Here is a 24,739-nt window from a genome sequence, read left to right as displayed (position 1 = left end):
GGTTTGGCCACATTGCCCAAGGTGGTCTTGAACTCCTGACCTCAAGTGATCCACCCACCTTAGCCTCCCAAAGTGCTGGGATTATAGGTGTGGGACAACATGCCCTAGCCACCGTTATTGACATTACTCTTGCCTTCTGGCGGTCACCAGTGAGAATGTAGCTGCTTGTCTCTCCCTCTTCCTTCTAATGTAATTAATATTGCTATTTCGAGTTTCTCTTTCATAACACTTCTTTGAATTTTAAATAATATGCTTATGATTTTTGCCATTGTTTCATCAAATTCAGATTGTATCTCTTGCCACCCCACCCACCATGTAATAGTCACACTATTCGTGTCTCCATTTTTGCCTTCATTTAGTCTGAGCCCTGTCTACCTCCCAGCTTCTACCAGATACACTTTTATGTTTAGGGTATACTTTTAAGGTTAATAGTTTATGTATAAGTTGGAAGACATATGGATGCTGTGTAACTGTTGCACTGCAGGGGCAGATAGCATATTCTGATTTTGTTTCCTTTTCGGTATTCCAATATCACACCCCCCAGACCATTTGAACAAGGATTTCCCTGGGTCAAGTTAAAAAGATTTTTGTATTTATTTATTTATTTATTTATTTATTTATTTTTGAGACAGAGTCTCACTCACTCACCCAGGCTGCAGTGCAATAGCGCCATCTCGGCTCCCTGAAACCTTCGCCTCCTGGGTTCAAGCAATTCTCCTGCCTCACCCTACTGAGTAGCTGGGATTACAGGTGGATACTACCACGCGTGGCTAATTTTTTGTATTTTTAGTAGAAACAGAGTTTCACCATGTTGGCCAGGCTGGTCTCTTACTCGTGACCCCAAGAGATCCACCTGCCTCGGCCTTCCAAAATGCTGGGATTACAGGCATGAGCCACCGCACCTGGCTGAAGTCTATGTTTTTAGTAAACAATCACTTGCTCAAAAGTATCCCATATTTAGTTTAGTTTACATTTAGTTTATCCTTTTCTTATACAGGGAACTCCCATCCAGCACGATGAAGTTTTTGACTGCCTCTTATTTTCTTTTTTGGGTGAAGAAACATAACTTTTCCCCCTGTATCCTCAGTATTTTTTATTTTTCAGCTCATTCTTGCCATTTCATGGAATTCTTAAATTCTTTGTCTTCTAATTTAGATTGGGTTCTTCATATTTAATCATGATTTCCACTTGTTTTTCTCAGCTCCCCCTTTCCCTTCCGACACCTACACCCCAACCCCCTGCCCTGTTTCTGCCCTGAACACAAAGATGAAAAGAAAGCTTCTATCCTGAACTGGCGTACGGTCCACTTTAAATAAATAAACACATGGAAATGAATTATTGGAGCTTAGTGGATGAAGTGGGCTCCATAGTCAAAGTGTCTGGGATTTCTCAACTATGGTGCAAACTTAGGTAAATGCCTGGATTTCTCAAAGTTTGCTTCTTCTTGGGTAAAATGAGGAATAAATATAGTAGTTGCTGAGTGAGAGGAAAGTATGAATATGAATAAAGCATTTTGCACACTACAGGCACATAGTAAGTGTTCAACACCCTTTGGCTGTCACCACAGGTCATAATCGTGTTTAGGCTCTAGGTGGAGATATTTATAGTACAGGGACCAAAGGGGAAGGTTTGTAACTGGGTCTCCTTGGTAACTCAGGAGATATTAGCTGGGGCAAGACTTGAGGAATGAGTAGGAGTTAGCTGCAGGGAGCAGCCATGAAAGAAGTCCGTAGGCCGGGTGCGGTGGCTCACACGCCTGTATTCCCAGCACTTTGGGAGGCCGAGGCGGGTGGATCACCTGAGGTCAGGAGTTTGAGACCAGCCTGACCAACATGGTGAAACCCTGCCTCTTCTAAACATACAAAATTAGCTGGGTGTCTTGGCACATGCCTGTAATCCCAGCTACTCAGGAGGCTGAGGCAGGAGAATCGCTTGAACCCAGGAAGCGGAGGTTGCAGTGAGCCAAGATCGCACCATTGCACCCCAGCCTGGGCAACAGAGCGAGACTCTGTCTCAAAAAAAAAAAAATAAGTCTGTATACTGGGCGGTACTTAGAAAGGCATGGGGGTGCATGTGAGCACAGTTCCTAAGTATTTCTGGAGTATAAATTGGGAGAATGATGAATAGAAAGGAGACCAGGAATGTAAACGAAGACAACCTGGGGGTGCTTTTGAATAATTTTGAGTAGTTAAGCCATAAACAGATTGGCATTTATAAAATATCACTCTGGTGGCAGGATGGAGAATGGATTGAAGAAAACTAAAATTAGCATCTGGGTGATCAGAAGAGTGTCTAAACTGAAACAGAGGCTGTGGGGTTGGAAAGAGCCAGATACAGGGAATCTTTAGGACTTAGAATTGACAGGACTTGCCATTTGATTGGATGTGAGGCAGTGGAGTAGACGATTTCTTTGAGTTTCTGGTTCATATTTCTGGGATACTCTACTAAAGAGTTAGAATACTAAAGAGGAAACAGGTTTCAGAGAGAATAATCATTCTCTTTTGACATCTAGAATTTGCGATTATTTGGGACTTTACAGCGGCTATTCCTTGAGGGCAAGGGAACTGATATTGCTGCCATAGACCATAGGTTATATGGTAAAATCATGAGCAAATAAATCTCATAAATTAAGAGAATGTTGACCAATCAAAAGATTAAAGTTCTTAAGGACAGTGGAGAATAATTAGATGTAGTGAGAAGATAGAGAGAATGAATTCGTTGGTGGTTGTGGCCAGAGGGAAGGATATTGGTGTTTAAGACTTAAGAGGTGGAGGTGGTCTTCGCATTGCAAAGACCAGTCCATGGTGGAGAGGTAGGCCCGTTGTGATTAGAATTGAGAAGCTCAGGGTGTTGTTTGGGACTTAATGTCCCATAGAATGTGGAAGAGTCAGCCTTGAGAAGCAGAGAGAGGACCACGTGGTAAAGTCCTTGACATGTGAAGGCTATACCAAGGAGGTTTGTCAGGGTCTGTGATGAAGAGGGGTAGATGAGATGATACGGGCTTCAGAAGTGGAGCAGGTTATGCTCAGGATGGACGTGGAATCCTCTCTAGCTGATTATGGAGGGCTAGATGAGAAGGTCGCGGTCTGAGGAAGGATTGGGAAAATCACCTTTCAGGTTCCGTTATCACTTGGCTTCAGTGATCACATTGGCCTTTTCATGAGCTTCTTGGGTTTGCCTGTTACTGGTTTCCAGTCCAGTCTCCTCAGTCTTGTCTAGTGGTTCTCAATCCAGGGTTATGTTGCCCTACAGAGGATGTTTGACAATGTCCAAAGACATTTGGGGTTGTCACAGTGGGGAGAGGGGTGCAAGTGGCTTCTAGCGGGTAGAGACTGGGGCACTGCCAAGCATTCCAAATGCACAAGACATCTCCCCCTTTCCCCCAACAAAGAATTACCCAGTGCAAAATGTCAGTAGTGCCAAGGGTGAGAAATCTAGTGATATATGTCTGATCATGTTGTTTTACTTTATTTTTTGAGACAGGCCGGAGTGCAGTTGGGTGATCACAGCTAACTGCCTGCCTTAACCTCCTGGGCTCAAGCGTTCCTCCCACCTCAGCCTCCCAAATAGCTGGGATTACAGGCACATGCCACCATGACCAGCTAGTTTTTAATTTTTTTTTTTTTGATAGAGACGGGGTCTCCTTAGGTGGCCAAGGCTGGTCTTGATCTCCTGGGCTCAAGTGAGCCTACTGCCTTGGCCTCCCAAAGTGATGGGATTACAGGCACGAGACACCACACCTGGCCATGTCATTTTAATTGTTTCTCTGTCAGAATAAACTCCAGCTTCTTTGGATCTCCGTGGTCTTCCTTCTGCCTTTCAAAACCTTCCCACTTCTACCGCTCCTGACCCACTTTCCTTTCCAAACTCTTTCGCCACACTGAAGTGTTGTTGATTTTCCTAATTGTCCATCTTTTCTCTCACTTCTGGGGCTCTGTGGACACCGCTACTTCTGTTCTTCACTATTATTTTCCAGTTAGGCTTCACTCTTTCTCATAGGATGCTATTCAGAGTTAGATGCCATTCCCTCCCAGACATCTTCTTTAGCCATCTCAGTCTGCATTTTCTCTCTGAAAGGATATGTTGCACATATTATAATTGGCTATTTACCCTGTAATGCCTGAATGCAAATTAAATGTTGTGTGAAGGTTTCTTGAACAATGTAATGTTGTGTCCTTGTGTTTACCTGACAGATCTCCCCAGAGTAGTTAGGAGTGGACTCTAGTCCTAGACTCGATTCTTATCCCATCTCCTCCACCTACTTAAGAGGTGAAAACATTTACCCAAGGTCTCATTAAAATTTTTCATGTCTAATAATCCCTGGAGTTGTTTTGAAGATTAAATGAGATTAATTTATAAGGCATTTAGCACAATGTCTAGCACATCACAAATGCTAGGTAATTATTAGTGGTTGGTATTTAATATTATTGCCCTTCAAGTTCTTGTTACAGAATCAGGCATAACTGTTTAATAAATATGCCTTGATTTTGTAAAGAAGAGAGCTGTAGGAAAACTATGATGACTGCAGTGAGGAGGAACTAGAGAATCTATTCACTGAATTGTCTTGAATGATCAAAGGTTGCCTATATTTGATAATCTTGAAAACACTTGGACTGGGTGCGGTGACTCACACCTGTAATCCCAGCACTTTTGGAGGCTGAGGCAGGAGGATTGCTTGAGCATAGGAGTATGAGACCAGCCTGGGCCACATAGAGAGATTCTGTCTTTACAAAAAATTAAAAAAATTAGCCAGGTGTGGTGGTGAACACCTGTAGTCCCAGCTGTTGGAGAGGCTGAGGTGGGAGGATCGCTTGAGCCTGGGAGGTTGAGGCTGCAATGAACTGTGATTGCACCACTGCACTTCAGCCTGGGCAATAGAGTGAGACCCTGTCTCACCAAGAAACAAAAAATAGTAACAATAGCAACAAAACAAAAAAAAAAAAAAAAGAGAGAGAGAAAAGAAAACACTTGGAGAGGGAGAAGATGGGAGAAGGGATGGGATATGGGTCTGTTCTGGAATTAGTCTGGGAGTTGACTCTGTATTGGATCTCTGCTTCTGGGCTTATTGCCATCCTCCTTTCTTAATTCATTTTACTTAATTTTACTGCTGTAGTTACCACATTCCTTCACTAACCCTCATGCCCCCATATCTTTCTGGATGAGTGAAAGGGAAATGGAAAGAGTAGGGAAAGCTATGGGGAGGTAACTGCAAATTGTGAAGGGAAATCTGTCGTGCCCACTTGGTGTTATGTTCATGACCATTCCGTAGTGACTCCGTGCTTTCCCTAGGTCAGTCTGTAGAAGTATTACACTCGAATATTGACATATGAGGTACTTATTTAGCTCTCTGTGTGTATGTGTGCAAGTGTCTGGCATACTTGACAGACAATGTGGCATGAAAGAACGAAGCGTTTTGCTTTCCCTCGCACCTCACCAAAGAATAGGAACCTCCATTTCATCTAGAATTCCTAAGACAGGGAGGAACCAGAGAGGGCTGGAGATTGTTTTGCTACGTAACATTGCTCTTCTCTTTCAAAGAGTTCGTTTTATTTTCTTGATTGGATAATTTCTTGTGGGTTAAAATCATTGATGGGACCAGTCAATACATATAAACAGGAAGAAATCTGCTTACTAAGTTTTCTCTAAGGGAGATTTTCCAATCCAATATTACTTTTTAGTTACAAAGTTGATTTATTTCATAAAGAATATAGTAAGTGGATATGTATCAAGAAGTTCCTACTTGATTTCTTTCTTTGCAGGCTATGCACTTGATATATGGTTTGAAAAAAATTGCCTTGGATGGGTAACTTTTCTTTACCACAATATTGATTGTATAGTGGGTCAAATTGTGTCCCCTCAAATTGTGTCCCCTGTGTTTGTAGTCAGATAGTTCAGTGTAAAGTAGAAGGCTTTTAACATATATTTTAAAAATTGTTAATTATCTGGACTCTATCATTTTAGAAAGAACTTTGTCATGCTTCTTTTCTTTTCTTTTCTTCTTCTTTTTTTTTTTTTTTTTTGAGATGGAGTCTCACCCTGTCACCCAGTTGGAGTGCAGTGGTGTGATCTCGGCTCACTGCAGCCTCCGCCTCCTGGGTTCAAGCAATTCTCATGCCTCAGCCTTCCGAGTAGCTGGGACTACAGGTGCATGCCACCATACACAGCTAATTTTTGTATTTTTGGTAGAGACGGGGTTTTACCATGTTGGCCAGAGGGCCTTGAACTCCTGACCTCAGGTGATCTGCCCACCCTGGCCTCCCAAAGTGTTTGGTTTACAGGTGTGAGCTATTGTGCCTGGCCATGTTTCTTTTCCTTTTTTTTTTTTTTAAATCAATTTGTGGTAATTTGTCCCCAGTTACTACTCAGTGAATGTTTGTATGACTGGATCCTGTAGTAATCAGTATCCAAGTTTTTATACATATGCGTTTAAGCATATATATTTTTAGGTGTGGTTGGAGATTATTATGTTTAAGCCTATTTTGAGATTATTTTATTTTTCTGATCTGATACATAATTTAATAAATTGCTAATATGTGTTGCCATTTATGTATTTTATTTCAGAGGGCAAAACGGGTGATGTTTTTTCCCTGTAATGCTCAATTCAAGCACATTATTGCAGAAGTAGTAATGATAATTAGTGTTATTCTCCCCACCATGAAGTTTTCTGAGCTCAGAGGAAATGCTGCCAGTCAGTAGTTTCCTGGATTTTAGCATGCCTCCCAACAGTAAAGCTAGTTGAAACTTAGAAAAATAGATTTTTAGAAAACACACTCATGGCAATCACTCTTTTAAAGACAATGACATACTTTCTTCATGATTGGTTTTTCCTCCTTTAAGAGGATTATGCTGTTTTAGATATCCATTTTGACTTTCACAACTGGTCCTTTTTTTTTTTTTTTTTTTTTTATCACCAGTTTGGCAAACAGTGTTGGGTGACTCAGAATTCATTTTGAATTTGTATGATGGACTTTTATTAAAAAGGGTGACTCAGCTCAACTTTTCTGTCATGATTTTCTTTTCTTATCCTTCTCCTGGAGACGCACTGAATATTAATTAGTTCTATTGATGTGACTTGTATTTCTTCTGACCTCCTTTTCCTTTTCTCAAGAGCCAGAAGGAGTATAAAATTGGGAATCCGGCCCCGTGCGGTGGCTCACGCCTGTAATCCCAGCACTTTGGGAGGCCGAGGCAGGTGGAGCATGAGGTCAGGAGTTTGAGATCAGCCTGACCAACATGGTGAAACCCCGTCTCTACTAAAAATACAAACATTAGCTGGGCATGGTGTGGGCGCCTCTAATCCTAGCTACTAGGGAGGCTGAGGTAGGAGAATCGCTTGAACCCAAGAGGTGGACACTGCAGAGCGAGACTCCATCTCAAAAAAAAAAAAAAAAAAAAAAATGGGACTATATGGCAAAGTGAAGGGATCCTGTACTGAGAAAATATCACTTAATTCAGGAGCTTAAGGAGTTTTTTTTGTTTTGTTTTGTGTTTTGTTTTATTTTAGATCCTCTCAATTTGTACTGGACTTTGGAAATCTGAAAGAAGATTTATTCTCCTGTTATTACCTTTATTGTCTAGATCGGGGTTGGCAAGTTTTTCTGTAAAGGGCCAGATAGAAAATATTTTAGGCTTTAGTAAATATTTTACAGTACCTGTCACAACTACTCAACTGCACTGTTGTGGTATAAAAGCAGCCATGGACAATATGCCACGAATAAGCAAGGCTGTGTTTCCTAATACAACTTTGTATTACAAAATGGAGCAGCTGGCCACGTTTGGCTGGCAGACTGAGGTTGGCTAGCCCCTGCTGTATACTCATGTAATATATAGATAGTGAATTTATTCTGTGAGCTTTTCTTTCTGTCTCTAACCATGTGTGGTCACCAGCCAGTCACACAATATTTATGGAATTTTTCTATGAAAAATATAGAGCCTTTTCTTGTTCTTGTGTAGCTGACTGTGGAAAGGGGCTACTGGGTGAACAGACACAGCGAGCGGTACAGTAGTTGATAAAGGGTGATAGAGGAGTTTTGAGGTGTTGAGTGGTCAATTATGCCCAGGACCTGGAGGCCCAGTGTAGAGGAGGAGGGACAGAAGAGGCGCAAAGGGTGCTGTGGCCAGGGGCGGTAGCTCACACCTGTAATCCCAACACTTCGGGAGGCCAAGGGGAGGATCACTTGAGGTCAGGAGTTTGAGATCAGCCTGGCCAACATGGTGAAACCTTGTCTCTGCTAAAAATACAAAAATTAGCTGGGTGCAGTTGTGTGCGCTGAGGCAGGAGAATTGCTTGAATCCGGGAGGCAGAGGTTGCAGTGAGCTGAGATTGTACCAGTGCACTCCAGCCTGGGTGACAGAGCAAGACTCCATCTCAAAATAAATAAATAAATAAATAAATAAATAAATAAGTAAATAAGTAAATAAATAAATAACGAAAGGAAAGAAAAAAGAAAAGAGAAATGCTGCCTGGGATCCAGAGGCATTTGTGAAGACTTCTGGAAGAAGCGTTTAAGAAGTGAACCCTATCTCGGGGAGCCGCTGGGGGGCGTTCGGTGGAGGAGTATAACGTGGTCAGTTGCATGTTTTAGAGGGAGCATTCTGGGTGTTAGAGGAGTATGGACGGAGAGCTGTGCTGTGTTTGTGGTTGGGATGCTGGAAGACTCTGAGGAAACCGTTGCAGCAATCCAGGAGAGACAGAATGCCTTCAAGAAGCTATGAAGGAGTTAGGTAGTAGAAAGTCCTTTTATTTTTAAAAAATATTACATGTGGGCGGAGCACGGTGGCTCATGGCTGTAATCCCAGCACTTTGGGAGGCTGAGGCGGGCAGATCACTTGAGGTCAGCAGTTTAAGACCAGTCTGGCCCAACTGGTGAAACCCCATCTCTACTAAAAAAAAAAAAAAAATACAAAACTTAGTCAGGCATGGTGACGCATGCCTGTAGTCCCAGCTACTTGGGAGGCTGAGGCAAGAGAATCGCTTGAACCTGGGAGCTGGCGGTTGCAGTGAGCCAAGATTGTGTCACTGCACTTCAGCCTGGGCAAGAGAGCGAGACTCTGTCTCAAAACAAACAAACAAACAAAAAATCACATACGGTCACACAATTTTTTTCCCCCTTTTAAAAGACTTCCAAGTATCCAGGGAGTTGTGCTAGTGCAAGAATCAGAGCTTTTCCTTTAACAAATCATACATCTTAATTTTCTTTTCATAATACCATAATAGTTAATTAATAAAATAGTCTTATTTATATTTGGGAAAGAAATTCGGGATAAAAAAAGGCAGATTCTAATTATACTTGGATTAATATTGTTACTTCTACTAATCTCAAACTCTAAGAGTCAGACGGGCTTGTTAAACACAATTTGCTGGCCCCACCCCCGAGTGTCTGACTCAGCTGGTCTGAGTTAGGATCAGAGTATTTGCATTTCTAACAACTTCCCAGGTGATGCCCATGATGCCGGCTGCATTTCTAACAACTTCCCAGGTGATGCCCATGATGCCGGTTTGGTCCGGGGACCACACTTTAAGAAGCACTGCCTCAGAGGGTAGACGTGAGAAGCCTTGGGGATTTGGTGGCTCGTTTAAAGGTAAGGGAGCGGGCAGAGACAAGGAGGATGTCCAGGTTTCTGGTCTGAGCACTAGGGTACAGGGTGATGCAATTCGCTCTGTGTGTAAAATTCACAGTGAGGAGCAGGTTGCGGGGATGATTCATTCAATTAAAATCCTACTGAATTTGAGGGTACCTCTTTAAATATATACAAAAAGGCAATTAGTTATTTGTATCTGAGGTCAGGAGAGAGAGCCTAGGAGGAGAAAGATTGATGAATCTTCAGTATGCAGATGATACTTGAAGCCATTATGCTCTGGAAAGTGCCTGTAGAGTGTGAAGCAAGAAGAGACTGACATGTAGATAAATAGGTACCCAATTAGGGGGAAAAAGATACAAGGAGAATGATAAAGAGAAAAACACAAGATACTTTTTACAAAGGAAGGAGTGTTAAGTGATATTCAGTGTTGCCAAGAGATCAAGATTAAGACTGAAAGCTATTGATAATACCCTTGTAGAGAGGAATTTGGAGCACTGAGAGCACTGCCCAGATTTCAGCAGGTTGAGGTTTGGAGACAGGGGTGTAGGGTGTGGTGGGAAGATGGGAGGTGAAGTCAGTCCACGTGTGTGATTAGCTCAAGAGCCTCTGTGCCAGCTCACTTGGGCTTTTTGCCCAGGTAGATGCATCGGAAGGTTAGTAAGGGTGGGAACTGAAGATACCAGCCTAAAGCGGTGGTTTGAAGAGTAGGCTACAAAGTCAGAAGACCAGAGGGGGTGAATGGCAGAAAGGAGGGCAGCTAAGATTCTCAAGGTCTGCAGGCTGAGGGGGTTCAGATAGGAAGCTTACAGGTATTGTTGGGTAGATAACTCGGTTTTAGTTGGTAAACTGCTGGAGGGTGTGGCCTGGTGAGTGGTCTGCTGGCTAGGATTGTGTGAAGGTGAGTGCTTGCGTTGGCGTACTCTCACTTTCTTTCTTCCTCTGGATGTGAATGATTTGCTAATCGTGGTTCCCATTCCAGTATGTAACCTGTTTTCAGGTCATTGTCCGTTTTTTTGTATTGGTGCTTAAAAAACAAAACAAAACAAAACTGTTTTCAGTATTTAAAAACACATTAAGCTTTCTATGTACCAGGCTCTGTTTTAAGCACTTTACAATTATTAACTGTATTAATCTTCATTACAAGCCTGGTGAGATAGTTTTTATTTTCCTTTTGCAGAATGCACTGAAGCACAAGAAAATTATGTTCATTTTCTTCCTTGCTTTGAAGTTCCATTATCAGCACAAAACCTTCGACTGCATTTTTGCATTTCTGGCTATCTCTGACCCTAACTTGCCACAACACAGATCCATGCAGGTTGAAACAAAAAGCTGTTTTCTCCTTTGGGTATATAGTGTGTAAAATGACTGCTGGGGCCTGCTGTTTTCCTGGGAGTGACTTCTCTTTCTGTGCTTTGTATTTTTAATTCATGCTATTTACAGGGTTTTATATGTAGAACAGCTGATGTCCAGGTTAAATGCTGTGGATAGGGGGGAGTCTCTTCCATTTAGCAGCAGTTTTCGATTTATGGTATTTCCTGATTCCCACTATTAAACATAGCCTATCCCAGGATGTGGGAAGAATTTTCCTGTTTTAATTATTTCAAGCCATGTGTCTGCACAGTGTACATATTTGACTAATTTGCTGTTTTATGAGGGAATAATAAAAATATCAAAACTGAAGAAGACCTTAGCAAGTATTTAATATAGCCCAGTTCTCTTAAATTGGCAAGCAAGGACATTGGAGCTCAAAAGGTGAAGCGACTTTTCTGTCCAAAATAGATTTGACAGAGCCAGGATCTTAGTCTCCTGCTGTTCAGGGCAATTTGCTTTTTCCCCACGCCACACTGCCTTCTATTAGAAAAGGAAATTGTTTTTCATTTAAAAGAGAGTCTAACTTTCCTCATATTGTTGGTAGCTAATGGCCCTGTGCATTCATTAAATGTAGTTGGGTAACAAGTATTTCTTTAATAAACTAATTACCTCACTTCTGGGTCAGGTCAATGTGTTATGAAGGTGTTATGTGTTATGAAGAATCCTGGACATTTTTAGATTTTACTTTTAAGAAAATACTAGGCATTCAAAGGGATACTTTTAAGAAAATACTAGGCATTCAAAGGGATACTTTTAAGAAAATACTAGGGATTCAAAGATGGAAGACAGCCTAAGACAAGAGTGCAGCTTAGCATGAGTAATCTGCATGAGAAATCTGCATGAAAAATAACAGACAACGGTATTTTATTTATTTGTTTGTTTGTTTATTTATTTTTGAGATGGAGTCTCTCTCTGTCATCCAGGCTGGAGTGCAAAGGCACGATCTTGGCTCGCTGCAAACTCCACCCCAGGGTTCTAGTGATTCTCCTACCTCAGCCTCCTGAGTAGCTGAGATTACAGGTGCCCGCCACCACACGCAGCTACCTTTTTTGTATTTTTAGTAGAGACGAGGTTTCACCAGGTTGGCCAGGATGGTCTTGAACTCCTGACCTCAGAAAATCCACCCACCGTGGCCTCCCGAAGTGCTGGGATTACACGCGTGAGCCATGATGCCCAGCCATGTACTTTAAATACCATGGTGAAATGAGAACTTTGAAAAGAAGAGTTTTAAGTGTCTCCTATGTTTGCATTTTGTGCAGTGAAATGAAGGGGACAGGATAGTTGCTGAGACTGGATTTCACTGTCTCCTCTTAGGACAGGAGAGAATGTGTCTATGTGGCACGTTGGGCAGGGCTCACATGGGGCTTCTGAGGGAAGTCCTCAGAAGTTGGGTGGTTGAGTTGGGACCTTTGGCCTGAGGGAACCAGATGCTCAAAGCCACAATTTCTAAGGCAATTTAGACTTAGTTCCCATGATGCTTTGTGTGGAAAAACTTGGCAACACTGATTCATTTGGAAGTAGCTACATGAGACGAGGACAGTTTTGATCAGACTGATGGGATGTGCTTTGGGGGGGGTGTGCAGATCAGAAATATATCAGAGTCTCCCTATAGTTTTGAAGTTGCAAGAGGGCTGTGTTTAAGCCTGTAGGTAGGAGTACGGTGGCTTCATTGTCATCACTGTTTTCTGATATTGAGCTGCTCATGGTCCTAGTTAGGCTGTACTGAGGCTCCTTCTGACCCAGTCAGGAGCATGAAAAGAGGGTGTCTTTGAAAAAAACAAAGCTGCTAGTGCAAAGCCAAAATATAGCTGAGATTAAAGACTATAACGAACTGAGCTATTTTGAACTGAAAGTTACCTCATGTTTTGGTAAATATTCATTGTATTTTGATTATATTTACTGAAGACGGATGGACAAGAGGACTTCTGAGCCATGGTCCCAGGGTCATGGGACAAATGGAGAAAACCTTTTCTTATTTATTTATTTATTTATTTTTTTGGGAGGGGGGCAGATAAAGGTCTTTATTGAACAACCTTATCTGACTCAGTAACAAAAAAGCAGGAGGCAACAATTCCCCCAGAAGTCTGCAGCCGTGTCCACCCTTGGCAGCAGGATGCATGGCCCACTGATACATCAGCTGCAGTTCAGAGCCCCTGGTCGTCACTTAAAGATCATAATTGGGGTTCTTCCAAAGGATAACAGAACCTTCCAGCACAGGGGTAACAGGAAGAAATTCCTCAGTGGCCAATTCTGCCCGTTCCCCGTGGGCCAACAACACTGGGGTTGTATGTGTCTGGATCCCTGTGATGGTCTTGGGCTTGCCAGCCTGGCCCACCACGTCCACTGCCTGGTCCACGCAGACAGACACTGGCAACGGCCACAGGTCCTCATCAAACGTAACCAGCGTTCGGGGCTGCATGGCAGCCACCAACCCATACAATACATAGTGTGATTTGCCCAGAATAATGTTTCGAACATCCAGGAAAGAAACAAGCACAGTGAACAGCCCAGCCACGGCCACTGGACTCATAAGCTGCCAGTCACTGTGGTAGGGGCAGAGGGTAAGTGTACCCTTCCCTAAATGTGTCAGGCCTTGTGCCAAGCGCATCATGAAGAGGTGGTTGGGGTCCTTGGCGTGATATTGAGCTAACTGGTGCAACATTACAACCAGACGGGCATTATTGGTACCACTGCCCACCATGCCCATGGCAAAAATGGAGTTATAGGAAACTTCTGTATCAGCATCATGAGAGAATTTGCTTAGGGTATCCAGAATGTTGAGTTGTGGGTTTGAAACAGAGATGAGGGCCAGTGCTCAAGGTACAGCCCTCCGGAGTGTAGGTTCCCCATATCTCAGCAAGTGGCCGGAGGTTCCTAGTGCCATCTCTGCACCAATCTCCCCCATGGCAATAAGGGCGATCCCCAGAACAGCCACTCCCTGATGCGCTCCCATGTTTCTTTCCCAGAAAGAAAGCAGGAGTTTCCTTTTTGTCCTTGTCCTTCTTTTCCTTCTTGTCTTTATCTTCCTCCTCCTCTTTGGAGTCAACGTGTTCACTACAAATGTGGAGCAGCTGCTGCACCTTCAGCGCATTCCCAGAGCCTGCATATGCACACACATCCGCCAGTGTGTCGGCAAAACTGCGGAATGGCTCTGACGTGACCTCCAGTGCGGCCAGGATTGCCTTGATGGCCTCACCCTTCCCCAGGTGATTCAGACCCAGTCCAAGAGGAAACCAACGAGTGTAAGTGACCTTGAGCTCAGCCTCTGACTTCTCCATGATGGTCTGAAGGATAGTGGAAGTTACATCTCCATTGCAGGACCCCACTGCCATCATTCCAGAGACTAGAGCTGTCCCACCTGCCACCTCCATGCTGGACTTTGAATCTCCCATCACAGGCAGCAGCAGTGTTAGGACATCTTCATGATTTGAGCCAGCGTAGGCCAAGCCTAGCCCAAAGATGGAACTACGTCTCATGGTGTTGCTTTGTGGAGAACATAGTCTGAGAGCAGTCCCAGAGCAGGGTCACACTCATTCCGGATCCCAGAGTTCACTTTGCCTGTGAGCTCCTGACTTAATGTAGTCCTCACAGGAGTACAGGTACTTGTCAGTCTGGGTGAAGCCACTATCCACATCCCACAGCAGAATCATCCCCAGAGATGCAGCCGCACTCGACGTTCCGTGGCCCTTGTTCTTATAAAGCCATTTGTTGCCATCATCTGTTAGCAGCTTGTCTTGGCCAAAAGCTGCATTCACAAAAGAGGAGGCCAGGTTCATGCGGGCAGAGTCCACCTGAGAGCCACTACCCCCAAACCTGCTGTTCTCTAGGTGGGTTTTGTGGATGTCCTCAGGCACCTTGGGCTCCATGATGTCCGGCTCCTGAGCTAAGGCCAAGAAGTTGCTGTTGAGCGGTACACTGGACACGATCTCTGCCAGGTGCTCATACTCCTCGACATCTTCCCTCAGCTCCAGGAACACCCCGTGCCGGCCTAGCATGAATGCCGTCTGTTTCCGTACTACCACATCCTTGCAGGATGTGAAGATGTCTTCTACCATCTCCGTGTCATTGAGCATCGAGGCCAGTCTCAGGACTTCAGGGAAGCAGCTAAACTTTCAGAACACACCCAGGGCACAACGCAGTAGGGCTGAGTTCTCAGACTCAGGCACGTCACTCACATAACTGGTGAGATAAAGGCAGACCTTTGTGTGTGAATTCTCATCGATGTCCTTCTCCAGCATGTCTACCTGCTCAATTTCCTTAAGCAGGTTGCAGGCCTCATGCTCTGCATTGTGGGCCATGTTGTAGGGGATGATTTCCTTCACCAGAGTGAGCAGTGGCTCCTGCTGGACCTTCTCTGCGTCATCCAGCTCCTGCCACTCCTTAGCCACTTCTCCTGCCAGATGCCTGACATACTCATGACCCCATGATGCCAACTCCTTCTGGGAGCCTACTGGCTGATATCTGAGGCACTCACGCTCCCCACTCACGGCCATGGCCAAAACAGAGATGATAGCAGCCGCAAAATGCTTATTCTCCCCAGGGGCCACATTCTCAAAGATTTCCTTCAGTTTGCCGTAGTGTGGATGCAGAAATTGAGAGGCTTGGGCAATGAAGTCATAGAAGTTGTAGAAGAACGAATCTGCCTTCGCAATTCCTCCAGCACTGGTCGATACAGGGATGTGTCCTTCTCCCCGAGTCATTCCACGAGCATCTCCAGTTCATCTCGAAGCTGTTTCTCCTCCTCAGACAGCTCCTGTTCTTTGTCCTTGTCCCCGGCATCCTGCCACTCCTTGCCACTTGACTTCTTGTCGGTGCCGCAAGGAGGCTGCCGCTGGGGGCTGCACTGGCATCTTGTCCCGGCCTCCCTCCTCCACCTCTGCCGCCACTGCCCTTTGTTTTAATTTTCATGGGTACATCATAGTGTGTGTGTGTGTGTGTGTGTGTGTGTGTGTGTGTGTGTGTGTATGTATGTGTATACATATATATATGTGTGTGTATGTATGTGTATACATATATATATGTGTGTGTATATATGTATGTGTATATATATGTACATGTATATATATATGGGAAAAACTTTTTCTTTAGTATTGTATTTGAAATGCACCTAATGTTTTTTACTACAATTAGGCAGTTTTTCTTTTTCTTTTTCTTTTTTTTTTTTTTTGAGACAGGGTCTGGCTCTGTGACCCAGACTGGAGTGTAGTGATACAATTATATGACACTGCAGCTTCAGACTGTTGAGTAGCGAGGACCACAGGCATGTACCACCACACTCTGCTCATTTTTATATATTTCGTAGAGACAGGTTCTGGCTGTGTTGTGCAAGCTGGTCTTGAACTCCTGGCCTCAAGTGATCCTCCTGCCTCAGCCTCCCAAAGTGCTGGAATCACAGGTGTGAGTGAGGGCGCTGGGACAATGAGGCAATTTTCATATTCAAAATAGGTGGCAGTCGAAGCCAGGCCACGGGTCGAGGCAGAAACCTTGCGTTATGAGCCTTAGAAAGCTACAACATTTGACACAATCCCCTGCAGACAGGGGTGCTCGGGAGACAGGTTTGGAGCTTCATGCATCAATTAGCTGGTCTTTGAGGGTGACATCTGTTGATACATATAATGACTCTTCTTCCCGGGTGTCAATTGTGTAACTGAAAGATGGGATCTACATATGCCACGTTCAAAATGATTTAAAAAAAATAGTATGGCTGTGTGCAGTGGCTCGCACCTGTAATCCCTGCACTTTGGGAGGCCAAAGCGGGCAGATCACAAAGTCAGGAGATCGAGACCATCCTGGCTAACATGGTGAAACCCTGTGTCTACTAATAAAATAATACAAAAAATCAGCCGAGCTTGGTGGTACATGCCTGTAGTCCCAGCTACTCGGGAGGCTGAGGCAGGAGAATTGCTTGAACCCAGGAGGCGGATGTTGCAGTGAGCTGAGATCATGCCACTGCACTCCAGCCTGGGCGACAGAGCAAGACTCTGTCTCAAAAAAAAAAAAAAAAAAAAAGGATGGCCAGACACAGTGACTCACACTGTAATCCCAGCACTTTGGGAGGCCAAGGTGGGCAGATCACTTGAGGTCAGGAGTTCAAGACCAGGCTAGCCAACATGGTGAAACCCCTTCTCTACTAAAAATACAAAAAATTAGCCAGGCGTGGTGGCATGTAACTCTAGTCCCAGCTACTCGAGAGGCTTAGATGGGAGAATCGCTTGAACACAGGAGGCGGATGTTGCAGTAAGCTGAGACTTTGTCTCAAAAAATAAAAATAAAAATAAATAGTATATAGTGAAGAGTAGAGTGCCTAATTTACTATGTAGTAAGAAAACATTCACTTTCCTTATAGGCTGTTTTGAGTTTATTTAGGAACTTGCCCCCAAATAAGTGAACACCAATCTAGTATCATTTTTGTACCATTTCACTTGACAGTTGTTATAGGGTCTGTTCTTTAAAATGGAATCTGGATAGAATGGGAATTTCAGACTCATTTTGGAGATAAGCTGTAAAGAACTAATGGAGGATGATGTTCTCCTCCGGGTAAGATGGAAGATGGGGCAATTAGACCCCATGGTGAATGCAGATTAATGAATCTAAGTGGGTCTGTTTGGTTTTTTCCAGTTTAGTTGGCCGGCGTGGAGGAGCGAGTCATAGAAAATTGGGGCTTTTAATTTCTTGTTTCTTCATGCCATGACATTCAGTACTGACTGAGGGTCAAGTCCTGTGTTAAGTACTTAACACGATCACTTCAATTAATTGGTCTTAAATAACTCAGTTAATCTGACTTCCATTTTCTGATGTGAAAAGAAACTTAGGGTAACTTGCCCAGAGTCGATTGTTTTGTTAGCTGGAGAAGATGGAATTCCAGCCCACAAAGGCTGACTCTACATCTTGTGCCCTTTCTCCACCCTCCATAGCCAATCTGTTGGCCTTTTTTCTCTTTCTGTTGCCATCACTCTGGTCCAAGTCACCTTAGTGTTGAGCTTGGTCTCAAGCGATAGTCCCCTAATTAGTCTCCGTGGGTCCACTCTGCTCCCTATGGTTCCTTCTCCACAAAAGAGTGATTTTTTTTTTTTTCTTTTTAAAAGAGGATTTCTCTCTGTCACCCAGGCTGGAGTGCAATGGAGCAATCATAACTCACTGCAGCCTCAAACTCCTGGACTCAAGTAATCCTCCCACCTGGGCCCCCCAACGTGCTAGGAATACAGGTGTGAGCCATTGCACCTGGCCCTGATTTTTAAAAACCAAGTCCAATCTTGTTACACTTGGAGATGCTTTACCCTAGGGTGCTACTGTATCTCTTATTTGTGATCTACAGGGACCTCCCTTAGCTACCTCCTGGCTAGGTCGGCAGCTTCATCTTCTGCTATTCCGTGTTACTGTGATACCTGGCAATATTTATAAAATGCAAATTCTTGAGCTCTGCTTCTGGAAAGTCTGATTGACTAGATCTGAGACTGGGCTCTGGGAATATGAATTTTTGATAAGCCAGATTTGCGAAAGTCTTGCTCTAGAAAGTGTGTTCTGTGAATATTAGTTGCTACTTTGCCATGGAAGCTGCTCTTGTCTTTTATTTCACTCACCTTTGAATTCTCAAGAGTTACAATACAGCTCTGCTCATGAGAAGTGCTGTGCCAGAGCTAAGCCTTAATAACAAAACAGTTTCCCTGGATTGATCATTATGGCTTTGGTTAACTTCCTGTGTGTAATTGAGAAACTGCTCAGCCAAGAGAGACGGAGAGACACACGGAGAGACACAGAGACAGAGAGAGAGAGAGAGAGACAGAGACCAAGAGAGAGACAGAGAGAGACACACAGAGAGAGACACAGAGAGAGAGAGAGAGAAAGAAAGAGAGGGAGAGAAAGAAAGAGAGAGAGAGAAGGAGAGAGAGAGAGACTGAGACTAAGTTTGTCTCCAGTTGGGGTTAACAGAATTTTCGGTGGAATTAACACCACTTTTTATTTCTTACAAGAACTTTCTCTATTTAACTTTTTCTCTGTTTGAAAAAACTTGAGATGTAAAATGCAGATGTTCATGCCCAGATATGTTGCTGAATAAAAACTCTCTATATTGGCCGGGCACAGTGGCTTGCGCCTGTAATCCCAGCACTTTGGGAGGCGGAGGCGGGTGGATCACGAGGTCAGGAAATCGAGACCATCCTGGCTAACACAGTGAAACCCCTAAAAATACAAAAAATTAGCCGGGCGTGGCGGCGGGCGCCTGTAGTCCCAGCTGCTCGGGAGGCTGAGGCAGGAGAATGATGTGAACCTGGGAGGCGGAGCTTGCAGTGAGCCGAGATCATGCCACTGCACTCCAGCCTGGGCGATAGAGCGAGACTCCGTCTTGAAAAAACAAAAAACAAAAAACAAAAATCTCCGTATATTAAATGTAATCTTATTCAATATATACTGTACCCATAAGCCTAAACCCCAGGGTTTTTCTTCCTTTTGCTTCTTCCTTTATATATTAACACGTTTTTTGAAATGTACTTTTGAGATACAAGGGGTTGTAAAACATTGAACTTACAGAATGTGGAGAATAAAATAACCATTTTTGTACTTATCAAAGTTTCAAACAACCCTACAAAAGTTTGGAAAACTTTTTCAAGAATTTTGTCTGTAAGGTTTATATTCTAGATTAAGAAGTTATTATGTAATGCACATACAGATATAGATAAAATTACTTTTCACAGATTAATTTTTACAGATATTTTTGTCTATCTTTATCACCAAGTATTTGATTTGTAAGTTATTTAGTTGCACCTCATATGTGTGCATAAAATGAACAAGGTACTATTTATGTCACATTATTTCAGTTCTTTGTTTTTGGTTAATTCTAGCATTTGTACTGCATTAAATTATTTTATTGCAGTGTTGATTTTTATTTTCCCCATTTGCACTGAAGAGAATGTTAGGTTGACATTTCTTCTTGGCATGTCTCTGAGCTCAGCAAATATAGCAACCGAGGTGCTAAATTTCAGTCAAAAATAGAACTCCTCAGCCTCATTTTGGAAATTTCTTCTCATTCATGCACAGGGATTCTAGTGTCAAATTTTTAGCTCTGCCCTCTGCTGGTCATTTCAAATTATGCAGAAGAATTCTCAGAATAATGTTCATTTCCAAATAGAAGGAGTTACAGGAAGGCGTCTTAAAATTTCACCACTGCAAAATATATTCCAGGAAAATTAATTGTAATAGCTTTACATTTTAAAATTAAAAATTCTTTGAGGTAAATTTTTGAAATTAGAGAGGAGTGAAATCTTTATAGATTTTTCAAGAAAATAGCATTTGTGTTTTTTTTTCCCCCAAGTACGGGTGAAAACAAATATGGTTATAGTAAAGATGACAATAACATTAGAGAAAACAATCTGATATGTATAAATGCTAATGTTGATTAGGTATTTTTTGTCCTCTTCTGATATAGCATTTACTCCATTAAAGTCTCTTGATAGGTTAAAATAACACAACTTCCTTTTCAGATAAAATGGATTTTTAATTAAGTTGTATTTGCTAAAGGGTTATATGCTCCTTTAGCTAAATGATTAACCGTTATTGAAATATGTTTTCACTTTTAAGGATGTGACCAAAAATTTTGTACAGAAGCTTATATCAAGATACAAAGATCATGGTTGCTTATAGATACGGCAATCCTTCTTCCAGCCATCAAGCAATCCTTCAGCCAGCCATCAGACATAGTCAACAAATAACTTGGGTGGAAACTGGGTAGTCTCTTCTGTGTACAGAAGGAAAATGATTATGGATGAAACAAGACATCAGTCCATCCCATGCGCTCATTAATTGTGAACAAGAAGCAATGCCTGTAAGCATGAGGAAAGTTTTTTCAACGTGAGACCAAGAAAAACAGGGAAGGCATATCTTGCTTACAACCTTGTTGGATCAAAGCTTTAATTAAGGTCAAACTGACATTTAATAATAATTTGAGACTAAAATCCAGCTAAAGAGTACTGAGCTAGGTGATGAAAATTGGTTTCGTTTCTCAACTCTTACCAACGGTGTGGCCTCACCAGTAACAGTCAAACTAAACCCTCTAATGACCCGTTTAATGCTAATAGTCACCATTTTCCGAGCTCTTACTTTGCTGAGGGTTTTACACATGTCATTTGATCTTTAACACCCCTTGGACGTTTTGTCAGGTGTGTTTTTTATAAAGAGACTGGTCATAATAATTAGCAGAGAAGCTATTCAGATCTAGGTATGTTAAACTCTGAAATGCCTGCTCCTAACTGCTGTGCCTATTATGTAGAAGTCCCTAAATCTATTTTGGAATAATCATTACAGGCTATGCATCCACATGTATTAGCATTTCACAAGTATGTTCAAAGGCAAAGAGATTATGGGTTCTCACAGGAACTTTCCCTTTATCCATAGCTTCAGAAGATAAAAAATATGTAGTAGAACCTAAACCATCCTTCTATGGGACTATACATGGATATTATGCATAAATATCCTGGCTTCTAAGTCCCAATTGTTGTGTTGATTTAAGGACATGGTCTTTAGAAATGACTTGTTCAAATTCTCTACTTTATTCTCTTGAATTATATTTGGGATGAAGCACTGCACGTGAAGGCCGACCTTGTTTTTAAATGATGATAATAATAAGTGTAGCCATAATGGCTATATGGTCTACTAACGGGTGAGTCAATTCCCATTCTAAGCACCAACAAGGCACCCTAGTCTATAAGTAGCAGAGCATGTCACAGATCTTAATCTCAGTTCCAGCTTGCTTCCTGTGCTATACGTGGTTGGTGACAGATCTTAAGGCTGAGCCCTTATTTTAGCTTTGCTTTCTGTGAAAAGAGACCCAACAGGCAGCTTTAATATATGTGCTACTTCTGCTTGGTATGTGTTTTCCCGGAGCACATTGTTCAAACCTCACCTTCAGCTAACACCTTTGAGAAAATGTAAGCTCCGGTGTGGGCAAAGTCTGGATTCTGAGAGACAGGAGTCTTAGAAAATTGTGAATGCAGTTTCGTACAGTGTTTCTTTTTGCTTAAGAAAATCTTTATGATAGGCATTTAGACGTTGCCCCGCTCAGCCTGAGACTTGCTATCTAATTTTAAGACTGAATCACTGAAAAGTGTAAGTCTGCCTCTGAAGGAGCAGAACTGTCTGTGTAGCAAAGCAGAGGAACCAATGGACTTTTTCTTTATTTTTTTGAGATAGGGTCTTGCTCTGTTGTCCAGACTGGAGTGCAGTGGTGCTATCATAGCTCACTGCAGCCACAAACTCCCAGGTTCAAGCGATCCTCTCACCTTAACCTCCCTAGTAGCTGGGACTACAGATGTGTACCACCTAGCCCATCTAATTTTTTTTTGTTTTTTTAATAGAGATGGGTTTTTGCCATGTTGCCCAGGCTGGTCTCGAACTCCTGGGCTCAAGCAATCCTTCTGCTTCGGCCTCCCAAAGTGCTGGGAATACAGGCATGAACCACCATGCCTGGCCTCCAATGGACTTTTTAATGCATGTCACTGTTCTGAATTAATCCCTGCTATCGGCACTTTTCATATTCCCTTTTCTTATTCCTTCTGGAGGGTAGGTACCACCACGGGCTCTGACATTTACAGAATACACATAAGTCTCCCCTCTGTCTAATCCAGTCCTGATCCTGTCTTCTCTAGGCCCAGTCTAAATCTTCATGCTCTTCACTGGACCCTTTTGATACTCTGAGCTCATTTAAAAGAAAAAGAAAAAAGAAAAAAAAAAGCCTTACATTCCTTTCATTCCTTCCTTTAGCTCAAAATTGGTTTCCTTTTATAAGGCTATAGTTTTTGAAATTCACCCCACTCTAATTCCTTCCTTTGGATCTTCTACTGTCATAGAGCCAGGAGGAGGATGTGTGTGTGCGGGGGTGGGTTCCATATGTGTGACCTTTTGTTTCCGTTTCCAAATTTGTCCTAGCAATAGCATCATGCGGTAGACTCATACATACCAAGCTCTCTTCTTCTTACGCTTGTTCCCAGCATGGTGGCCCTGTTGCCTGTGCCTACTTCTGGGATGAGCTAGGATTAAGCAGAGACAACATCCCAAGAAGCTCATGTCTTGCTAGAATACCAATCTGGGAGATTCTGTTTCTGGAACCCTTGCTGCTCTACTAAGCAGATCCATGCAGAGAGAAGCCTGCCACTGGCTTGGCATTTCTCAGCCTTTCAACCCTGCGGAGTGTCTACTTTGCAACTCACCACCTCCTTCTCCCTTACTCAGAGCCATCAGTGATTATTGGAGAGAGCCACAAAACACTGGCAATAAAATCCACTAAACTTTCCAGAGGCCCAGTCTGAGTTGTTCACTCCGTAGCCCTGTGATTTTGGGCGAGTTACTGCTTTGAGACTTAGTGTTTTCATCTGTGAGGTGAGGAAAATCGAAGAGTTTTGGTGAGGATGAGATAAAATATCAGGCACCTATGTAAGAGAACATTATAGAGTATGTGTGGTAGAATCCCCAGCTGGGTATGAGTCTTGGCTTTGCTGGGTGATTGCTATGTGGCACTGACTGGCTCACTTGTCCTCTGTGGGCTTGGTTCCTAGTTGTTAAGATGGAGGGTTAATGATATTTACAACGTGGGTTGTAAAGGGGCTAGGGCAATGCCCAGCATGGAATGGGGACTGAGTGGATGCTAGAGCCATTTTATCATCATTTTTGCTGTTATATTCATGGCAGGAATTTTTCAGGCAAAATTCATGTATCATCTCATTTAATCTCGGTTCTCAAAAAGTACCCCTTGAGCTGGTTGTATTTACGGTTTTTTTTTTTTTCTTCTTTTGAGACAGTTTCACTTTGTCATTCAGGCAGGCGTGCAGTGGTGCAATCATAGCTCACAGCAACCTTAGCCTCCTGGGCTGAAGTGATTTTGCACCTGAGCCTCTCTAGTAGCTGCTACCACAGGTGCGTGCCACCATGCTCGGCTAATTTATTTATCTATTTATTTTTTGTAGAGATGAGGTCTCACTATGTTGTTCAGGCTGGCCTTAAACTCCAGGACTCAAGTGATCCTCTCACCTCGACTTCCCAAAATCTTAGGATTACAAGCATTAGCCACTACTCTCAGCCTGTGTGATACTGTTTTATAGGCCAGGGACCAAATGTGCTTACAGTGAAATTTCTAGGAAAAGATGGAGTTATGGTTTAAGCCCAGAAGTTGCCTCATTTAAATTCTATGAACTTTTTGTTAGATTATGATAAAGCTAACATGTAGTAAGGGATTCAAGAAGTGTTAATACCAGCCAGGTGCGGTGGCTCACACCTGTAATCCCAGCATTTGGGAGGCCGAGGCAGGCGGATCGCCTGAGGTCAGGGGTTCGAGACCAGCCTGGCCAACATGGCAAAACCCCATCTCTATAGAAAATAGATAAATCAGCCAGGTATGGTGGCGCATGCCTGTAATCCCAGCTACTCGGGAGGCAGGAGAATCTCTTGAACCCAGGAGGCAGAGGTTGCAGTGAGCCAAGATCGCTACACTGCACTCCAGTCTGGGCGACAGAGTGAGACTCCACTAAAAAAAAAAAAACAAAAAAAAACAAAAAAAGAAGGGTTAATACTCACAAGGCCTACCCAGTTACGAAGAATACATGTCCATGTCTTAGGAGAACTTACGTTCTCGTTGGAGATAGGGAGCAGACAGACAATGCATCAAAGAGAATTCTCAGTTCAAACACAGTGAATGCTGGCACAGATGGTACAAAGTGCTCTGGGAACACAGATGAAGCAATAAACTCCACCTGCACAAGTGGAAGAAGGCCCCGTTCTAGAAAGATGGCATTTGAAGCGGCAC

At 43.0% G+C, this 24,739-nt stretch overlaps 1 protein-coding gene and 1 pseudogene across 2 annotated transcripts in view; one reads left to right on the top strand and one right to left on the bottom strand.

Annotated features, from left to right (window-relative positions):
- The window catches only part of FMN2 (formin 2), a gene marked incomplete at its 5' end in the record, with an annotated part of 438,038 nt that overhangs the window by 49,977 nt on the left and 363,322 nt on the right, over positions 1–24,739 (top strand). The gene's annotated exons all lie outside the window — the stretch shown is intronic.
- On the bottom strand, positions 12,964–15,837 carry LOC105550141 (annotated as a pseudogene). The gene has a single exon (XR_001007652.1). The product of XR_001007652.1 is annotated as a 26S proteasome non-ATPase regulatory subunit 2 pseudogene (transcript).

This window comes from Mandrillus leucophaeus, unplaced genomic scaffold (genome assembly GCF_000951045.1).
Source record: "Mandrillus leucophaeus isolate KB7577 unplaced genomic scaffold, Mleu.le_1.0 Scaffold466, whole genome shotgun sequence".
Taxonomy (NCBI): Eukaryota; Metazoa; Chordata; class Mammalia; order Primates; family Cercopithecidae; genus Mandrillus; species Mandrillus leucophaeus.
Note: the sequence above shows the minus strand (reverse complement) of the source record. Positions and strands in the feature narration are given on the sequence as shown.